The sequence below is a fragment of the Cyprinus carpio genome, chromosome A7 (genome assembly GCF_018340385.1).
Source record: "Cyprinus carpio isolate SPL01 chromosome A7, ASM1834038v1, whole genome shotgun sequence".
NCBI lineage: Eukaryota > Metazoa > Chordata > Actinopteri > Cypriniformes > Cyprinidae > Cyprinus > Cyprinus carpio.
The window spans coordinates 733,496-751,994 of record NC_056578.1 but is presented as its reverse complement, the minus strand read 5'-3'; the positions used below and the strand labels follow the sequence as shown (position 1 = coordinate 751,994).

At 37.6% G+C, this 18,499-nt stretch overlaps 1 pseudogene; it reads right to left on the bottom strand.

The window, feature by feature from the left end:
• Nucleotides 1–14,852: 14,852 nt before the first annotated feature.
• On the bottom strand, nt 14,853–18,070 carry LOC109083522 (annotated as a pseudogene).
• Nucleotides 18,071–18,499: the final 429 nt, after the last annotated feature.

Genomic DNA, 18,499 nt, shown 5'->3' with positions numbered 1-18,499 from the left:
TCTACTACCCCATAAATCACTGTGTGCGTTTGTTCTCACTTGTCTCTTCCCAAATCTGCAAACGTTTATAAGACTCCCTGAGGAAAACTGCCACATCATTTAGTAATGAGAAGAGAGATGCACTCTCTATGACACTGCCTGTTGTGTCTGCCAGTACCAGATTTAAAACATGTGCATAACACCAGACATGAATTAGGGTTGAAGACTGTTCAGACAGGAATGCAGAGAACGCTTTATACAGTCCTTGCATATTTGCTGTTCCATCAGTGGAGTTGCCCACACATATGCCCATGTCAATGCCAAGTTTGTCTAATGTGTTCTTTAGTAGCTGTGTCAGATATTTACCTGTGGATTTTTCACAGTTCAACGCAGCAACCAACCGCTCATGAACTACATCTGTGACATATCTGTTGAAGGCACAGATCATAACGACTCAAAAGTATTACCAACTCTAGAAATTTGCCATGATTGACTGCAGTATCTTCTAGTGTATAAGCAGCCTCTGCTTTATCCCCTTTGTAACTAAGTCCACATTTGCCTATGACTTTTATCACATCTATTATGCATTCCATCACCTGACGCTTCTTCTTTACCTGCTCATGATTAAAGACATTTGTTTGTCTGCCAGAAGGCTTTTTATATCTGCCCTTTTAGCCAACAGAAAGTAAGCATCAGCACTGTCTCTGTGGATCTTACTTTTCTCATGCTCTTCTATCCGCTGATGAACATGTTTCCATGTTTTCATACCTCCCTTTATGAAAGGACTATCACTTGCAGCAGGTGCAAATGCCAAACACACACAACAATACAGTGATTGTGTTTTTTCACTGTATGTCAGCCACTTGCGGTTGGTGCCATGCTTGCTGTGAAAAACTTAAGCTAATAGGTGGTGTTTTGTAGGCTGCTGAGGATGGTAATTGAAAAATGTGTCTAGATCCTGTGCTTGAGGACGAGCAAAATAATCAAAATGATAGACTTCCTCATCTACTCTTGCATCTGCCTGTGCCTCTGGGATCTCTTGCGGGGCTGTGGTCTCACTGGATGCTGTCTCTGTATCTGCTCTTTCAGCATCTGACTCACCTATTTTGGATAACAAATAGGGCAGAAGGACATATACCAGGGGTGTCAGACTCAGATTTGGCAGTAGGCCGGATTTGTTGGAATGAGACCTCATGGGGACCATTGAATCCGATATTGGGTGATTATATAGCATAACAAGTGATTTATAAGCTATTTTTTGTAGGCCGGTCATTTTTGACCGGGAACACAAAAGGTGTTATGGGTTTTGAACACAACCTGAGGGTTAAATAACTTTAATTCATATTGTTTACTCTGGTATCCCTCTACCTGTCCCTGTAGTCATCATGGCCTCCTCATTTTCAGCGGGGGACTGGCTTATCTGCTGCTCAGAAGCTACAAAAAATAATTAGTAATTAAAATAAAATAATAATAAAAAGTAATTTTACTGCATACACAGATCAAGCTTGAGTTTTGTTTTCAATATTAAATTGCATAATATTTGCAAAGTCGATGAATCGCCATGTATTGGGTGATAAACAAAAGGCTAATATTTTAATTAAATTTTAAATTTTGCTTGTGAATTGGTTGACAACGGTTTTAGCCGAATAATTACGTTGCTAATGCTAATCATTACTAGGCCTATCTCTCTTTACCTTTTGCCACTTGTGTTTGTCATCTTGAAAATAAATCGGTAAGCTTGGGAGCATCCTCCTCCAATGCCTTTCTTTTCTTCAACCTGGCTTTTTCAGCCCCTCCTGGCCTCTTCCTCCATCCATCCTCCCTGATGCGTACTGTTATGGTAGGGCCGGCCCAGCTATCGGTAGGTGCCAGCAGTAGTCTACCTGAGAAAACATTTTGGAAAAGACGGGCTATGGACCCAACCAACTCTATGGGAGGGGAGGGGAGAACTCCCTCACATGGTACAACCCATGCAGAGGCTGTGCGCTGTGGTGTCGGAATGCGGAACGTGTGTAGTGTTATTTAAGAGAAGATATCACTATTGACTCATTATTTCCAGGAATAATTCCCTCTACACCCTTTCCATTAAGGTTCTTTACTTTGCAGGCTTTCTTTTGCTGCTCAGAAGATTTACAAATGATAATTAACATTCCATTTGCTAAAGTCTTAGCATGTCTGATATCACCAATCTCTTGATTTATAGCGCTCAATAACTTCAAAGGGCTAATCGATCCAAAACTCCCTTTTCCATCACTAACTTTAAAAATCACTTTAAATTCTTCATCTCCTATATTGTTCTCCATCTTCCTACTCTTAACTTGTCTATCTATATCGCTATCTGTAGAATTTTCAACATCCTAAGGGATTTTACGATCTCTCTTCCCTTTTTTGCCCTTTATTTTCATCCATTCCCCTCCAACCTTCCCAACCCCCCCAGATCCATCCAACATAGACTGAATGTCAGACTGTTCACCCGAAAGTGAGATATATTTTGTTCAGTTTCAAACGTAAACCTGCTTTTCCAGCAATCACTGCCAGTCGGATCCCGATGAACTGCACCACCAACACGAATCCACAGGCACACAATAGAAACGTATACTTATTTTAACTTAAACTCGAATAACGAGGGAGAAAGGGGAAAAAGAAAGAAAAATAAACATATAAGAAGGGGGAAAAAAGCTTTTTCACAATCACTCTCAGAAGCGCACTCAGTCCTGCTCACCCACACTCCCAACGTGCAACAAACAAACTTTTTTCCAGATTTCTTATCTGACCATATAGTAGTTAACAAAATCACATATGATAATACATTCAAACATATTCACATTTATACATGTTTTCTATATATACTTACACATACAATACTTTAAAAACAACATACCATTTTCCAAAACCTCACACAAAACTCCTCCAACAGACCATATTTCAGAATACATTTGAATATCAATAATCAATTTAAAATATGTGTATTCAATTTTGATTCTGGCATTCACCATGCTTCTAAAAATATCTTCTACTTCTACTGAACCTATACCCGTAATCTTATTTTTTCGAGTCTTCCAAATTGCTATTTTAGCAATACCCAGCAAAAAAATTTAATAAGCATACTTTTCTTCTCTTATGAAATGTATATTTCGGACCACTAATAAAATATTGATTAGAAAAATCTTCACTTAAACCTTCAAAACAATTCTTTAAAACAATAAAAAAAAAACTGTCTAACCTCATACAATTTATAAATAAATGGTCAACTGTTTCTTCAATTCCACAAAAAGGACATTAGCTATGATACCATGAACAAGTCTCCACTGTAGGTCTGCTATACGTTTCTCAATAGGAGGTTTGTACAGAGACCCCCAAGATCCTCTAAAGTCTGGCCCAAACACATCTGTCCACTTCCCTACTCGTACTCAGTTTAAAACAGTCTGATGGGTAACTTTGACGCAAGTAATATAGATGGCTTTCTCACTTGCTTCACGAAACTGTCCCATCTCCGGAGTTTTAAAAGATAGTATCGTGTCGACATCTTCATAATTTTCCTCTGCTGCTGCAGCTATACTAACAGATGGAAACTGGTACTTTTTCTCCCAATCCCGAGATGGATGAATTTCCAGTGCCTCCCTGCAGGTTCCAGGTAGCACATTTTGCACCTCTTCTGTCACCTGGTGTAGAAGACGTAGAGACCGAATCCCAGTGTCACACTGTAGTGCGGCAGCCGTTTTCCACCCTTTTAATGTCTCTCAGATGGCCTATTTTTGTTAGTCCAGCTCTCAACAGGTAATTTATCAAGCTTTCTGATGACAAAGTTCTGGTTGTATCAATGCATTGTATAACAAAGGTTCTCCCATAATCCAGTCCTTCAGTTGTGAAAGATCTCTGCTGACATTGAACATATTTTGCCAAGCTTTTAACATTAACTGATAAAACAGGGATAAATTACTTAAGTCCAGTTCCTTTAGTCTCAGTAAAAAACAATTGTTTATCGTAACCGAGACCAGATGTTGTCCTTAAAAGAGCACAAGCAACACGAATCCACCCTTGATCCTCTTCATACAGTATTCTCTGTGCGGTTTGTAGCCTGAAAGTATTGATCCTGCTTCTTACGTCTATCAGAGCTTGTCCCCCTTCTTGTAAAGGCAGATATAACACAGATCCAGGTAGCCAATGCTATCCCGACCAAAAAAAAAAAGGCTCCAACACATTAAATCTGTGCCAAAGCATGGATGCAGCCAGATTGTTTGTAACCAAGACTCTACCCCTGTAGTTCAGGTAATAGCCACCTTCTCCAGCATGCCCTCCCAGTTCTTTTGTCTATAACTTTCTTTACCTAGAAACATTCCCTGAATTTGTATTCCTTCCTTATCCCATTGTAATCCGCCTGGGAGCTGAGGTGACCCACCATTCCTCCAGGGACCCACAAGAAATCCTTCACTCTTGGCCCAGTTTACTTTAGCTGAGGAAGCTCTTTTGTATAAAGCTAAACTACTACACAGTATCTGAACATCCTCCTGTCCAGTAAAAACAGTTACATCATCAGCGAAAGCAGAAACAGAGACACTTGACCCATTAATATCTCCTGGTATATTATTGTTCAGCTTAATAAATAAAGGCTCAATAGCTAAGCTATAGAGTTGTCCAGAAAGTGGACAACCCTGCCTTATTCCCCTTTTCATTGGTACTGGGCAACTCAAACCCCCTCCCACCTTAAGCATTACTGAACCCCCTCTATAAAATAATTTTATCCATGAAATAAAAGTTTCTTCAATCCCAAAAGCTTTCAAAACATTTATAAGTTAATCATGGCCCACACAATCAAATGCTTTTTCTTGATCAATCGAAAATAAACCAATATTAATATAATTTCTCATAGAGAGGTCAATTACATATCTTACTAAAAATAAATTATCCATTATTGTGCTTCCTGGAACACAGTACGTTTGCTCACTTTTTCAATCTATTTGCCAAACATTTTGAAAATATTTTATAATCTTGGCACATTAAAGATACAGGACGCCAATTTTTTAACAACCCTAGGTCACATGTTTTAGGCAGAAGCATTAATACTGCCCTTTAACAGCTGCTGGGTAAAATACCTTTTTAAAAACATTCACCAATTACATTGTAAAAGTCTTCTCCTAAAACATTCCAAAATTATTTATAAAATTCAGCAGGCAAACCATCCACACCCGGGGCATGTCCTGTGGACAGTTGCAAAACAGCCTCTGAAAGTTCTTCATAAGAAACCATTTTATCCAATGTCTTTCTGTCCTCAGGTTTCAAATTAAGTAGTCCTTTTTCAATAACTGATCCATACTCGCAGGATCACAGTCTTTGGGCTCAAAAAGTTCAGCATAACTTTGGGATCCGAAGTTAATGTGCCATTGCCCTTCCAAAGGTAAAGCATATTTTTTTTGTCTAGATAAAAAAAGAACTTTGTTGGAGCATCCATTTCCTTGATGGAAGATATCCTTGCTCTGATTAAGACACCTTTTGCTCTTTCCTCTAGAAGAGTTTTCAGCTCTAATCTCTTTTTCTTTAAACCATTAATTTCACCCAAAGCATTTGAATCAAGCAAATTTTCCATACCATTAATATCTTTGTAAATTGTACTGGAGGGTAGGAGAAGAGAAGTTTGAACTACACTAACAAACATCTGAGCAAAAGATTTCTGCCTCTTTAACCCTCTGGTGCGGCTGTCGTCCTAGACTAAAGTTATTATATTTAAAATCATTACTTTACAAAGTGACGAATGAAAATGAAGTTAAAGGAAGTGAACACACAAGCACTTGTTTTCTTACATGTATCCTTTCACTCTTAATATCTGCTGCAGATGAAGTTGAGTTTGTCAGTTTCAGGACGGCTGATCCAGCGCTGATCTCCTCCAGACTGAACTGCTCCAGATCTCACTGTGTGTTCACAGTCCTCCTCTGATGCACCGTTCCCTGGAGCCCAGTTCTGATAGCACATGCTCTCTCCACTCACCCAGAACCAGACGCCCAAAATGTGAGAGTAACGTAAACCCAACCACACCTCCGCAGTAGACGCCAGTTTAAACCACACGTTCATCACACGACGCTGAATCTCTTCTGAATGAACCGAGACCAGATCCACATGATTCTGTCTGCAGTATCTCAGAGCTTCAGACCACGTCAGATTCTCTCTGATCACAATCAGTTTATCTGGAAACCAAACAAAGCACAAGCAGAAACTAGAGAGAGACTGATCAAAAACAACATGCAGAACAAACACTGGGGATGAATCTGTCATGTCAGACATGTAGCGGGAACTTTAAGAGATCTGGAGGTGATGATGGAGTGTGTGTGTTTTGTGAGGATCTACTCACCTTCATGACACACAAAATGATAGTGTTTGTTGCAAGTGATGTCAATCCATTTCCCCTGAGTATTTGTTTCAACAGCTGTACAGTCTTCATTACCTCCAACATTATTAGGTTCACCAGACTTCCAGTATCTGAATGAAGAGTTACTCTGATCTGACCACTGCCATTCACCACGATCCGTCTTCTGCAGCCCAATCCAGACACGTTCCTCATAATTCTTCAGCTCGTTCGTGTCGTTCATGTTGTCAACGGTGGCCAGATCTGTGTATTTCTCTCTGCAGTATCTCTGAGCTTCAGTCCAGGTCTTCTTCTCATTTATAAAGTGATACTGACACTGAACACATTCAGATACGGAGCAGAGAGCTGTGAAAGAGAGACGCTGCTTTAATGCTTTTCATAACAGGATCAAACCTAATGAAACTAGAAACCAGAAATAAAACCACAAACACTCACCAACGAGAAGAAGAATGAAATATAGTGTTTGCTCCATTGCTGAGGAAGAAATAATATTGAAAAACAAACTCTCTCATTCATATTGGAATTAAACATGACAAAATAATAAAAATCAACAACAACACAAAAATAAACATCTTAACAGCATAAAAGGATTCATGGTTTATAGTTAAAGAATGAAGATGTGAGTTGTTCTTACTTTAGAGGTGGTGTGTTTCTGTTCTGAGTCTGATGTTTCTGTCTGCAGCTTATGCAAACTATGTGATTATTATATCTGCTCTCATCCGTCATTCAGCACGTCACTTCATTTGTATATTATTTGTGAATTTGTCCACGAAGCGAGAGCCAAATCCCTGGTGGTAAAGACGAGACCACAGCAGACGAGCACAACAGAGATGAGATGAAGGCTCTCACCACCCTGCATTAAAGTGCTCATATCATGCATTTATTGCCCTGAGGTCCATTCATAATGTTTGTAAATATTGGACTCTCATTATCTCAACTGAAGTAATATCTTCTTCTGCTGCTTCACAATAAAAGTGTCTTATTTTCTGTCTAAATAATTGATTGTGATTGGTGGAATTTTTACCGTTTTTAGAGGTTTGGAAATTCGGATTTTATTTTATTTAATACTCCTGCTGTTTACTTTATTTATTTTTTAGAAAATATCAGTACATTTGCATGTAAACACATCCTCATTCATTTGCTTATGTCCATAACACATTTAGATCTTCAGACTGAACTATATTTACATGGCTGATGTGAAACAAGTTAAGCTCAGAAAGCCAACTTACTGATCTACTATTTAAACCTTCTTCTTCTTCTTTTTCTTCTTCTTCTTCTTCTTCTTCTTCTTCTTCTTCTTCTTCTGAAACCAAATTTTTAAATTGTATCTCCTCCTAGACATTTAAAGCTACAACCACCAAACTCAGGTCAGACCTTCAGACTGGTCTCGGGTTGCTATATCTTTTCTAACTGATCTGGCTTACGGTTTTCGTAAACCAGACTATCAAATCCACCTAAAATCCCCTAGACTTTAATTGAGGGGTGAACATTTTATACAATAAGACTTATGGTGTATTTAAGCTGTCTACTGCTATAGCAAAGCTTAAAAACTCCCTACTGAACATACAGCTAAAACCAGCCTAAGCTGATCGGTTGCTTTGGCTGGTCTCCCTCTTTTATTGTTTTAATACTGATGATTTTGGCATACAGCTCATGAAAACCCAAAATTCCTATCTCAAAAAATTAGCATATCATGAAAAGGTTCTCTAAACGAGCTATTAACCTAATCATCTGAATCAACTAATTAACTCTAAACACCTGCAAAGATTCCTGAGGCTTTTAAAAACTCCCAGCCTGGTTCATTACTCAAAACCCGCGATCATGGGTAAGACTGCCGACCTGACTGCTGTCCAGAAGGCCATCATTGACACCCTCAAGCGAGAGGGTAAGACACAGAAAGAAATTTCTGAACGAATAGGCTGTTCCCAGAGTGCTGTATCAAGGTACCTCAGTGGGAAGTCTGTGGGAATGAAAAAGTGTGGCAAAAAAACGCTGCACAACGAGAAGAGGTGACCTGACCCTGAGGAAGATTGTGGAGAAGGACCGATTCCAGACCTTGGGGGGACCTGCGGAAGCAGTGGACTGAGTCTGGAGTAGAAACATCCAGAGCCACCGTGCACAGGCGTGTGCTTTTGAACCAGAAACAGCGGCAGAAGCGCCTGACCTGAGCTACAGAGAAGCAGCACTGGACTGTTGCTCAGTGGTCCAAAGTACTTTTTTTGGATGAAAGCAAATTTTGCATGTCATTCGGAAATCAAGGTGCCAGAGTCTGGAGGAAGACTGGGGAGAAGGAAATGGCAAAATGCCTGAAATCCAGTGTCAAGTACCCACAGTCAGTGATGGTCTGGGGTGCCATTTCAGCTGCTGGTGTTGGTCCACTGTGTTTTATCAAGGGCAGGGTCAATGCAGCTAGCTATCAGGAGATTTTGGAGCACTTCATGCTTCCATCTGCTGAAAAGCTTTATGGAGATGAAGATTTTGTTTTTCAGCACGACCTGGCACCTGCTCACAGTGCCAAAACCACTGGTAAATGGTTTACTGACCATGGTATTACTGTGCTCAATTGGCCTGCCAACTCTCCTGACCTGAACCCCATAGAGAATCTGTGGGATATTGTGAAGAGAAAGTTGAGAGACGCAAGACCCAACACTGAGCTTAAGGCCGCTATCGAAGCATCCTGGGCCTCCATAACACCTCAGCAGTGCCACAGGCTGATTGCCTCCATGCCACGCTGCATTGAAGCAGTCATTTCTGCAAAAGGATTCCCGACCAAGTATTGAGTGCATAACTGAACATAATTATTTGAAGGTTGACTTTTTTTGTATTAAAAACACTTTTCTTTTATTGGTCGGATGAAAATATGCTAATTTTTTGAGATAGGAATTTTGGGTTTTCATGAGCTGTATGCCAAAATCATCAGTATTAAAAACAATAAAAGACCTGAAATATTTCAGTTGGTGTGCAATGAATCTAAAATATATGAAAGTTTAATTTTTATCATTACATTATGGAAAATAATGAACTTTTTCACAATATGCTAATTTTTTGAGAAGGACCTGTATATATATATAAAATGCAAAACTTGTGTTATTTTTTTTTACAAAGCTGTCTGAAATATTTTAAAAATATATATGTTGATTAAATGTTTGTTATCATCATGGGAAGCAAATTGTAAACATTTGCAATAATAAATGTATATAATGTTTAATTGTGCTTGTTTATCAGCTCCCTTTTAACAAAACTAGTTAACAACAACAGGAAAGTTACACTATGCCTCAAATTTTAAAAAGGATTTAAACCCTTTATTTTAGATTTTATAATTTAATGATCATTCTGATGTTTGGACAGAGTCAAGAGATGAGATTGCTGGTTGTAGTTTATTTGAGCTGCTGTTGTTGACATATTTGTTTATGTTTAGCACAAAAGGATTGTAGATATTTTATACCCAATTTTCACACCTTTGAGAATAAACAATATATCACTGAGCTTAGGCATGTGTTCGTTAACTCACATTCAACCAGTCATTTCTAATCTAAAAACATTATTAATACATTAAATGTAATATAAGAAAAAGAGAAGTAGCCACACCAGCAAATTGAGACCCTTAAATCATAAATGTAAAGGTTAAATTCATAAATTATCTCATAATATAATATAAGGAAATATTATAAATGTATATCCAATGATGAGTATATGATGCCCTTTGACCCCTCACAAAATTGAATTAACAGATTAACGTCTGATAATTTTGAACTTAGTAAACAAATAAAAGACAGAGTTTGTCAAAGAAAAACATGTTAATAGCGATTCTTGCCATCGAGGCTCTTAAAATGGAACAATTGAACCCACAGGAATCACACTGATGCATCAACAGAAATTCATCTACCTGGAGAAAAACAGAGTCTATTAAAGTAAACACAGCATGTTGACCTGAACAGCAGTACTAGATGGATATGATGCTGCTCTTTGCTTGCTGTTAGAATGTGAGCTTATACAGTTAGGAGATTTTATCTCACATTTGACAGGACCTAAAAGTATAAAGGATCTAAGTAATGTGACAAATGGATTTTAGTGTCTAGTCTTCGTTTCAATTGTCCAAGATGTACAGATTTAACACAAATATGATATTACACTTTTTTCTCAATACAACACAAAACCAAAATTGTCTGATTTGCAATATCAGTAGATTCCTAGAATTGAGAACAACCTTAAAAATAAATGTCTGAAAAAAAAAAAAAAAAAAAAAAAAACTTTCAGTAGAACATTTGTAATCAAAGAAATCAATTTTGGAGGAAAAGAGGCCTTAAGATTCCTGACTTATCCCTCCACAATTCTAACTGGAGTCCAACTTCTTCAGCAAGTGCATGTGTTGTTCACCACTGGCCTTTTGTTAAATCAATCAAATCCATAATTTTAGTGATCCCAGCATTGAACAAATGAATGATTAAAGAAGAGAAGACGATACATTAGATGGCATTTCAAAAAGGGGATTAAAAAGAGGCTCTGCAATAATGCATCATGTTAATCTTGTCTTAATTTAAAACAATCCCGTGATTATGATTACTAATAGGCCTACATAAAAAAAAGAAAAAAGAAAAAGAAAAAAAAAACTGAAAGGTAAGCAATGTATCTTCTCTACAAATGACTTCTGTGTTAAAAAACAAATGCTTCTTTAGACCAATTCCTCCAAGGTTTTTTTTTTTATTTTTATTATTATTATTATTTTAATATTGATTGATTGATTGATTGATTGAATAATTTATTGAACAACAACAATAAACACGAAGTGTTCAAAAGGATAAACAAAGACTAAATTCCCAAAAGACAAGCAGACACACAAGCAGACAATACAGTGTTCCTACTACTTCAAGGATTTCTATTTCCTTACTTTTTTTCTTTTTTTTCTCTTTATAAGTTTAATAACCAATTTTTATTGAAGATTAAAAATTGGTAATAGGAAGAGTTTAAGGTTTAAAGGTAAACCATTCCACAAGACAGCTGCAGAGTATAGGAAAGAGTACTTTCCCACACAGCTCTTAAAGCGGCATGGCCTGTAATCTGTGGAACTCCCCCTGGTGCAGTAATTGTGCGTATCACTAATTTTTGAAAAGTAATCACATAAATACTTGGGTGCCAGATTATTTCTTATCTTATAAACTAAACACAGTTAAAGTTGAGAAACCCTCTCCTCCACTCTGAGCTACCCAAGACTTGAGAAATGTTTAGGAAGAAGATGAGTTCTAGGATGTAATTTAAGGATCATTCTGATTAGTTTATTTTGACAGATCTGTAGCTTGTCTTTAAGACCTTTAGTAGTGCCTGTGTACCAAGATGTACAGGCATAGTCAAGATGACATTGAACAAGCGCATCAGCCAGGATTTTTAATGTTTTACTATCTAAGAGGCTGGATATTCTTGCCAGGAACTTTGTCCTTTGGCTTACCTATGCGATAATTGCCATAAGCTCCCCTGATAGTTTGTTATCTAATATACAGCCCAAGTAAGTAACTACTTCCTTGGCTGTAATTTCAACAATACCTACGACTACCCTAAACCCCATAGCCTTTTTCAGTTTATCTCTGGACCCAAAAATAATTGATTCTGTTTTGCCAAGTTGGATAGACAACTTGTTGTCTGTTAGCCAAACACTGATGTTAACTAGTTCTGAACTAAGCAGCCTTTCCACCTCTGATTTGTCTTTATGAGAGACTAGAATAGCTGAGTCATCTGCAAATAAAAAACAAATTACAGTTTATAGCTGACGACATATCATTGACATATAATAGAAACAAAAGAGGACCCAAAATACTCCCCTGGGGAACTCCGCAAGTTAATTTAAGTGGTGAGGACAAGGAACCTTCCACATCTACCACCTGTTCTCTGCCCACCAGGTATGACATCACCCACTGAAGAGATGCAGGAGAAAATCCTAGAAAAGCTTTTAGTTTGTTCAAAAGGACATCATACTGAACCGTATCAAAGGCCTTTTGAAGGTCTATTAACACCATGCCACAATAATTCCCCTTTTCTACCTCTTTCCTAATAAAGTCTGTAAGATAAAGCAGACAGGTATCAGTGGAATGGGCCTTTCTAAAACCTGATTGGAAGTCAAATAAAAGGTTATGTTCTGCTAAATAACTGTCTATTTGCTCATAAATGATCCTTTCCACAATTTTGATATTGAACACAAGATAGATACAGGGCGAAAATTTCCAGTATCAGATTTGGGCCCCTTTTTATATAAAGGTATCACTCTTGCCACCTTAAATTTACTGGGGAAATGATTTTTTTCAATAGATAAATTAATAAGATAAGTTATGACAGGAGTGATTATTTCAGCAGCATCCATAAGAAATCTGGCAGGGGTGTTGTCAAACCCCGTAGCCTTGGAAAGATTTAGGCCTTTGAGTTTTTTTAGTACCAGCTCCTCTGTTACTTGTTTGAAATAAGAAGTGTTTGGCTGAACTCCCTTTTCTTCATAAAACGTATGCACTCTCTGTGGATCACTAAAAACACCTGACGCAGATGGAAGCTTCTGCACCAGATTACTTGCAATTTTTGTGAAGAAACTATTAAAAGTATCTGCCACCACTTTTTTATCATACCATATGGACCCATTAATATCTAGGCCTATTTTACCTTGTTTTTGCTTAGGGTTCTCTTTTATCCACAAAGGCCTAAGAGTTGACCATAATTTCTTGGGATCCTTTTTATGCTCCTCAATTTTAGACATAAAAAAAATAATTTTTCGCCTCATCCACCATTCGCTGAACCTTATTTCTAAGAACTTTATATTCTTTAAAAAGAACAGGCAGTTTTGTTCTTTTAAACTCACTTAGATTTTATCCCTCAAGTAAATGGTGTCCAAAATATCATTATTTATCCAAGGCTGTGATCTTTGTTTAATCCTGGTCTCTTTTAATGGGGCTATCTTGTCAAGTGTTTTCAAGAAAATAGATTGAAAACAATCCCATGCTGTATCAACATCGCATATGTTAGTAATTTCCATCCAGTTGATATTATTAAGTATGTCCTGAAAATTATTAACATTATAGCCTTTTAAACTCCTGCTCATCACAAATTTGTGACATTTAATCTGAGCTCTCTTGACTTTCCTGGTACAGTAGGTTAAAAAATGGTCACTAATTCCATACACAATGACACCACTTTGTAGGATTTTACTTGTGTCAGATACAATGATGTGGTCAATAGCAGTTTGGCTATGCTCAGTTATTCTGGTTGGAACGCTAATTAATTGAGTTAGACCATGCATTTTCAGAAAATCACAAAAGCCATTGTAGGCTATAGTGGACCTTCTGTAGCCTATTCAAAACATCAATATTATTATCTGCCATTAAAATGACTTCCTGGTTTAGAAAATCATGACTGCACTAAGGTATTCCAAGGTTTGGATGAAGTCATTTTGATTTGGAGGTCTATAAACAACACCACACAAAATTGGTTTGCTTTTTGGAAGCAAAATATCAATCCACACAGCTTCAAGGTTAACATTGACCAGGTCCTGTCTTATATTAAAATCAATATTAGACCTCACAAATATGCAAACCCCACCCCCTTGTCTGTTCTGGTCTTTGCGAACGATAACAAAGTTTTCAATTTCAACTTCGGAGTCAGTAATATAAGAATCTCACCATGTTTCTGATAAACATAGTATACTTGCCTTGATTTTCCTGGCCAGCTCACATACCTCCGTGATCTTTGGCAGTAGGCTGCGAATGTTTAAATGAAACCAATGCAAACCATTTCAATGCAAAAACGGATATTTGTTCCTCAGTGAAGACCAAGTTGTTCAGATTAACTTCAACTTTGCTATAAGATGGATTTACACAAAGGCTTGATAATAAAGCATACAGTAAGAGAGCTGCAAGCACACCTGTCTCACCCACCGCCATTTAGTTTTTCTACGGCGGTGGGTGATATAATATAATAAGGTATAATAAAGACATTCATTTTATTGTGAAATCGTCTCGGTCTAAATAAACGAAGCAGGGCGCTGCAGTCCCATTTTTCACCACAGATTTACATTGGAACATTGTGGGGCGCTGTAGAGCTGGGAAGACTGTCTACCTCGCTTACCATCATAATACATGACTGACGAAGCCATAGGAAGCTGAAATGTGCTTGTTTTGTAAGGGACAATATATCCTAAATATCACCCTAATAAATCAACAATCAAAAGTAAAGTTTACATGTTTGTTTCATATAATTTTCAATTCATTGTCACATCTAGAAAAAAAAAAAAAAAAAAAAAGGAAATAGTGAGGAGACGAGAATACTGGCTGTAGATGAGTTTATTTGAGCTGATCTTCTGTTATCATGTGTTTATGTCATGGTTTTGATCTTTCCTGTTTGGATCAAACACAATATATTTTATACCCAACCTTTACTTTTGCTTTCCAATTACTAACCAGATGTCATTCTGCTGAGAAACAAAGAAGATTTCTCTCAGGTGATTATGTTCTCAGAAAAAAAATTAAGTAGTTATTCATATTATGTTATTTTTGCAAAACAAAGAGATTTATCCCCACCAGATATACAGAGAGATTCTTAAAACACATCATGTAAGTGTTTTGAACAGTTAAATAATATTAAACATTGATGTTAGAAAACTTTGATAATATCATATTGTCATTATAATTCTTTTGAGACTTAAGCAAGACTTTTACACTTTTAAAACCAAATAATCAGATTCACTCAGAAGCTATCAAAGAAAAAAATATCACATATAATTAAGTGAGAAAAATAATGAAGTGTAAAAAGAGTGAACAAGAAAACAAACAATTCACATGTCCTTCTGTGTTTATTTCTGCTGCAGATGAAGTTGAGTTTGTCAGTTTCAGGACGGCTGATCCAGCGCTGATCTCCTCCAGACTGAACTGCTCCTTTTCTCTTCTCGAGTTTACAGTTTTCCGGTTTCGTTCCGTTCCCTGGAGCCCAGTTCTGATAGCACACGCTCTCTCCACTCACCCAGAGCCACATGTTCATGATGCAGTAGTTATGTAAACCCAACCACACCTCCGCAGTAGACGCCAGTTTAACCACGTTCATCACACGACGCTGAATCTCTTCTGAATGAACCGAGACCAGATCCACATGATTCTGTCTGCAGTATCTCAGAGCTTCAGACCACGTCAGATTCTCTCTGATCACAATCAGTTTTTATCTGGAAACCAAACAAAGCACAAGCAGAAACTAGAGAGAGACTGATAAAAAAACAACATGCAGAACAAACACTGGGGATGAATTTGTCATGTCACACATGTAGCGGGAACTTTAAGAGATCTGGAGGTGATGATGGAGTGTGTGTGTTTTGTGAGGATCTACTCACCTTCATGACACACAAAAGGAAACAAAAGGTAGTTGGTGCAAGAGATGTCATTCCATTGTCCCTGAGCGCTCTTTTCAACAGCTGTACAGTCTTCATTATGTCCAGCATTATTAGGTTCAGCAGACATCCAGTATCTGAATGAAGAGTTACTCTGATCTGACCACTGCCATGAGTCTCTGAACAGACCGATCCAAGCTTCAGATATCAGACTGTCATTCATGATCTTCTCAATCTGTTGTTTCTCATCCTGGTTTCTCACACTGATCAGATCAGTGTGATTCTGTCTGCAGTAACTCTGAGCATCTCTCCATTTCATCGTCTGATTGATAAAGACGAGTCTTGTGTTCGCTTTCAGAAAAACACATAAAAATAGATTCATGAATCAGTTTGTTCATTATTCTTAAGCTGCTTTATGGTTTGGATGTGAACAGGAGCAGCAGTGGAAACATCAGAAACACATTACATTCAAAGACTGATTTTGTTGATATAGCATTAGGTAAAATTTGTGTTTTTAGTTTATCATTGCTCCTATAGCCAGAATTTTTATTTTCTCTTAAATCGTTATTGACATTGTGTCCTATGCAAGCTCACTTATTTAAGGGTTTGTGTTGAGATACTGAAAGCTGAATGTATTGCGCAGCTCAAGGTGTTCAGATGGTTTATCACAGACTCTGTAGCTAATGATCACAAGTCCATGTCTAAAATGTTTTATTTGTTTCAAACATCTACTTAAAAAGGCTAATTTCTGAGAATAACCATCTCCAAGGGGCAGACTGTCCGGAAAATGATGTCCGGAGGTGCTGTTAGTTATTAATGAACTTACATGTTTGATAAACCAACTATTTTAAATATGACAGAAGAACAAAACACTCAAACTGGTTAAGATATTTCTCTGACAAAATAATTATAGCTCACAGGAAAACACAACATAATCAGTTATTAATACTTTGTTCTTTCTCGTTTTTGTATGTGTTCATAATTACTTTGTATGACACCCTGACCAGGAAATATTGTCGTTTTTTTATTTTTTATTTATTTCTTTGTATTGGGGGCTGATGTGGAATTATTGTTAGAGAGTTGGACTTGTAACCTGAAGGTGGCAGGTTTGAGTCTCTGTGCTGGCAGGAGTTGTAGGTGGGAGGGAGTGAATGAACAGCGCTCTCTTCCACCCTCAATACTCATGACTGAAGTGCCCTTGAGCAAGGCACTGAACCCCCAGTTGCTCCCCGGGTGCTGGATATAGCTGCCCACTGCTCCGGGTGTGTGTTCACGGTGTGTTCACTTCTCACTGCTGTGTGTGTGCACTTGGATGGGTTAAATGCAGAGCACCAATTCCGAGTATGGGTTACCATACTTGGCAAATGTCACGACTTTCACTTTTTCACTTTCAACAATGCAATATGCTAACAAATCTTTAATACAGTTTTAATAACTTTTGGATAAATGTCAATTTTCCTAGGCCAGACATCAGTTTTGACCCCCTACTACATGTGTGTTAAATTTGATCCAAGTAATTAATTCATTCATTCATTTATTCATTCCCAAAACAATGGACTGATATTTTTGAATTCATAACTTATAAATATTGCTGAAAAAACAACAACAGCTATTATCTCTAATGACAGATTTCCACAGTTATCCCATGAGAGAGCAAAATATCAACAAGCGTTCAATAAAATACTTTTTTCCAGTTTGTCTCTTCAGAAACTGACTTCAAGTTGTCTATATTTATGACCACATTAAAAAAGAAGAAGCAGTTAGTTTTTGTGTCAGAACTGTGTACAGCTGAGGTCAGGAGTGGCCAGCTTCGGTTCTGGAGAGCCGCTGTCCTGCAGAGTTCAGCTCCAACCCTAATCAAAGATCTTCAGGATCACCTGAAAAATCACGAGCTGAAACAGGCTGGATATAAACTTTACAGGACAGTGGGCCTCCAGGAGTAGGGTTGAAAACTGAATATGATACATCTTTTTATAAATTAATGTTTGTTGTCAATGTAGGGAGATGCACTCACTGTTATTGGATGAATTGCAGATGAAAGTCAGGGACTTATCACATCCCACAACATGCCATTCTCCATTTCTCATCATAGAACAATTGTTATTTTCTGTTTGTTTTTTCGTTAAGTTGAGTTGGAGAATAGGTTCACCTGAAGACCACTGCCATTCATCACGACCCGTCTTCTGCAGCCCAATCCAGGCTAACTGAACATTCACACTCTTCATCAGCTCGTTCATGTCATTCATGTTGTCAGCGGTGGCCAGATCTGTGTATTTCTCTCTGCAGTATCTCTGAGCTTCAGTCCAGGTCTTCCTCTCATTTATAAAGTGATATTGACGCTGAACACATTCAGATACGGAGCAGAGAGCTGTGAAAGAGAGACACTGCTTTAATGCTGTAGCATTTGCACCAATCAGACACACAGTTTATCATTTGATTTAACAAATCAATTATTCATTAGATTAACAAATGATCACAGACCTCTCTAAACATACTAGGTGCCAGGATGTCTGTGAATGACTCCAGACCCCTGGTTACCATGACAACCATGACACCACAGCCAGACCAGATAACTTTTACAGTCTAAGAGTATGTGGAGAGTTCTCTCTGAAACATACTGCAATAAAAATGAACTCTTCTCTAATGAATTCATAGAAGACCCTTTCTTTGAATGAACACACATATACTTCAGGTCATTGTGTATATTGTCTTTTTTTTTTCCCTTGTATACTGTTTTATGCATGCTTGTGATAGAACTACTCGTTCATGTAATTTTACCTATATGTAATCTTTCTATATTTTGTTTATATGAATTT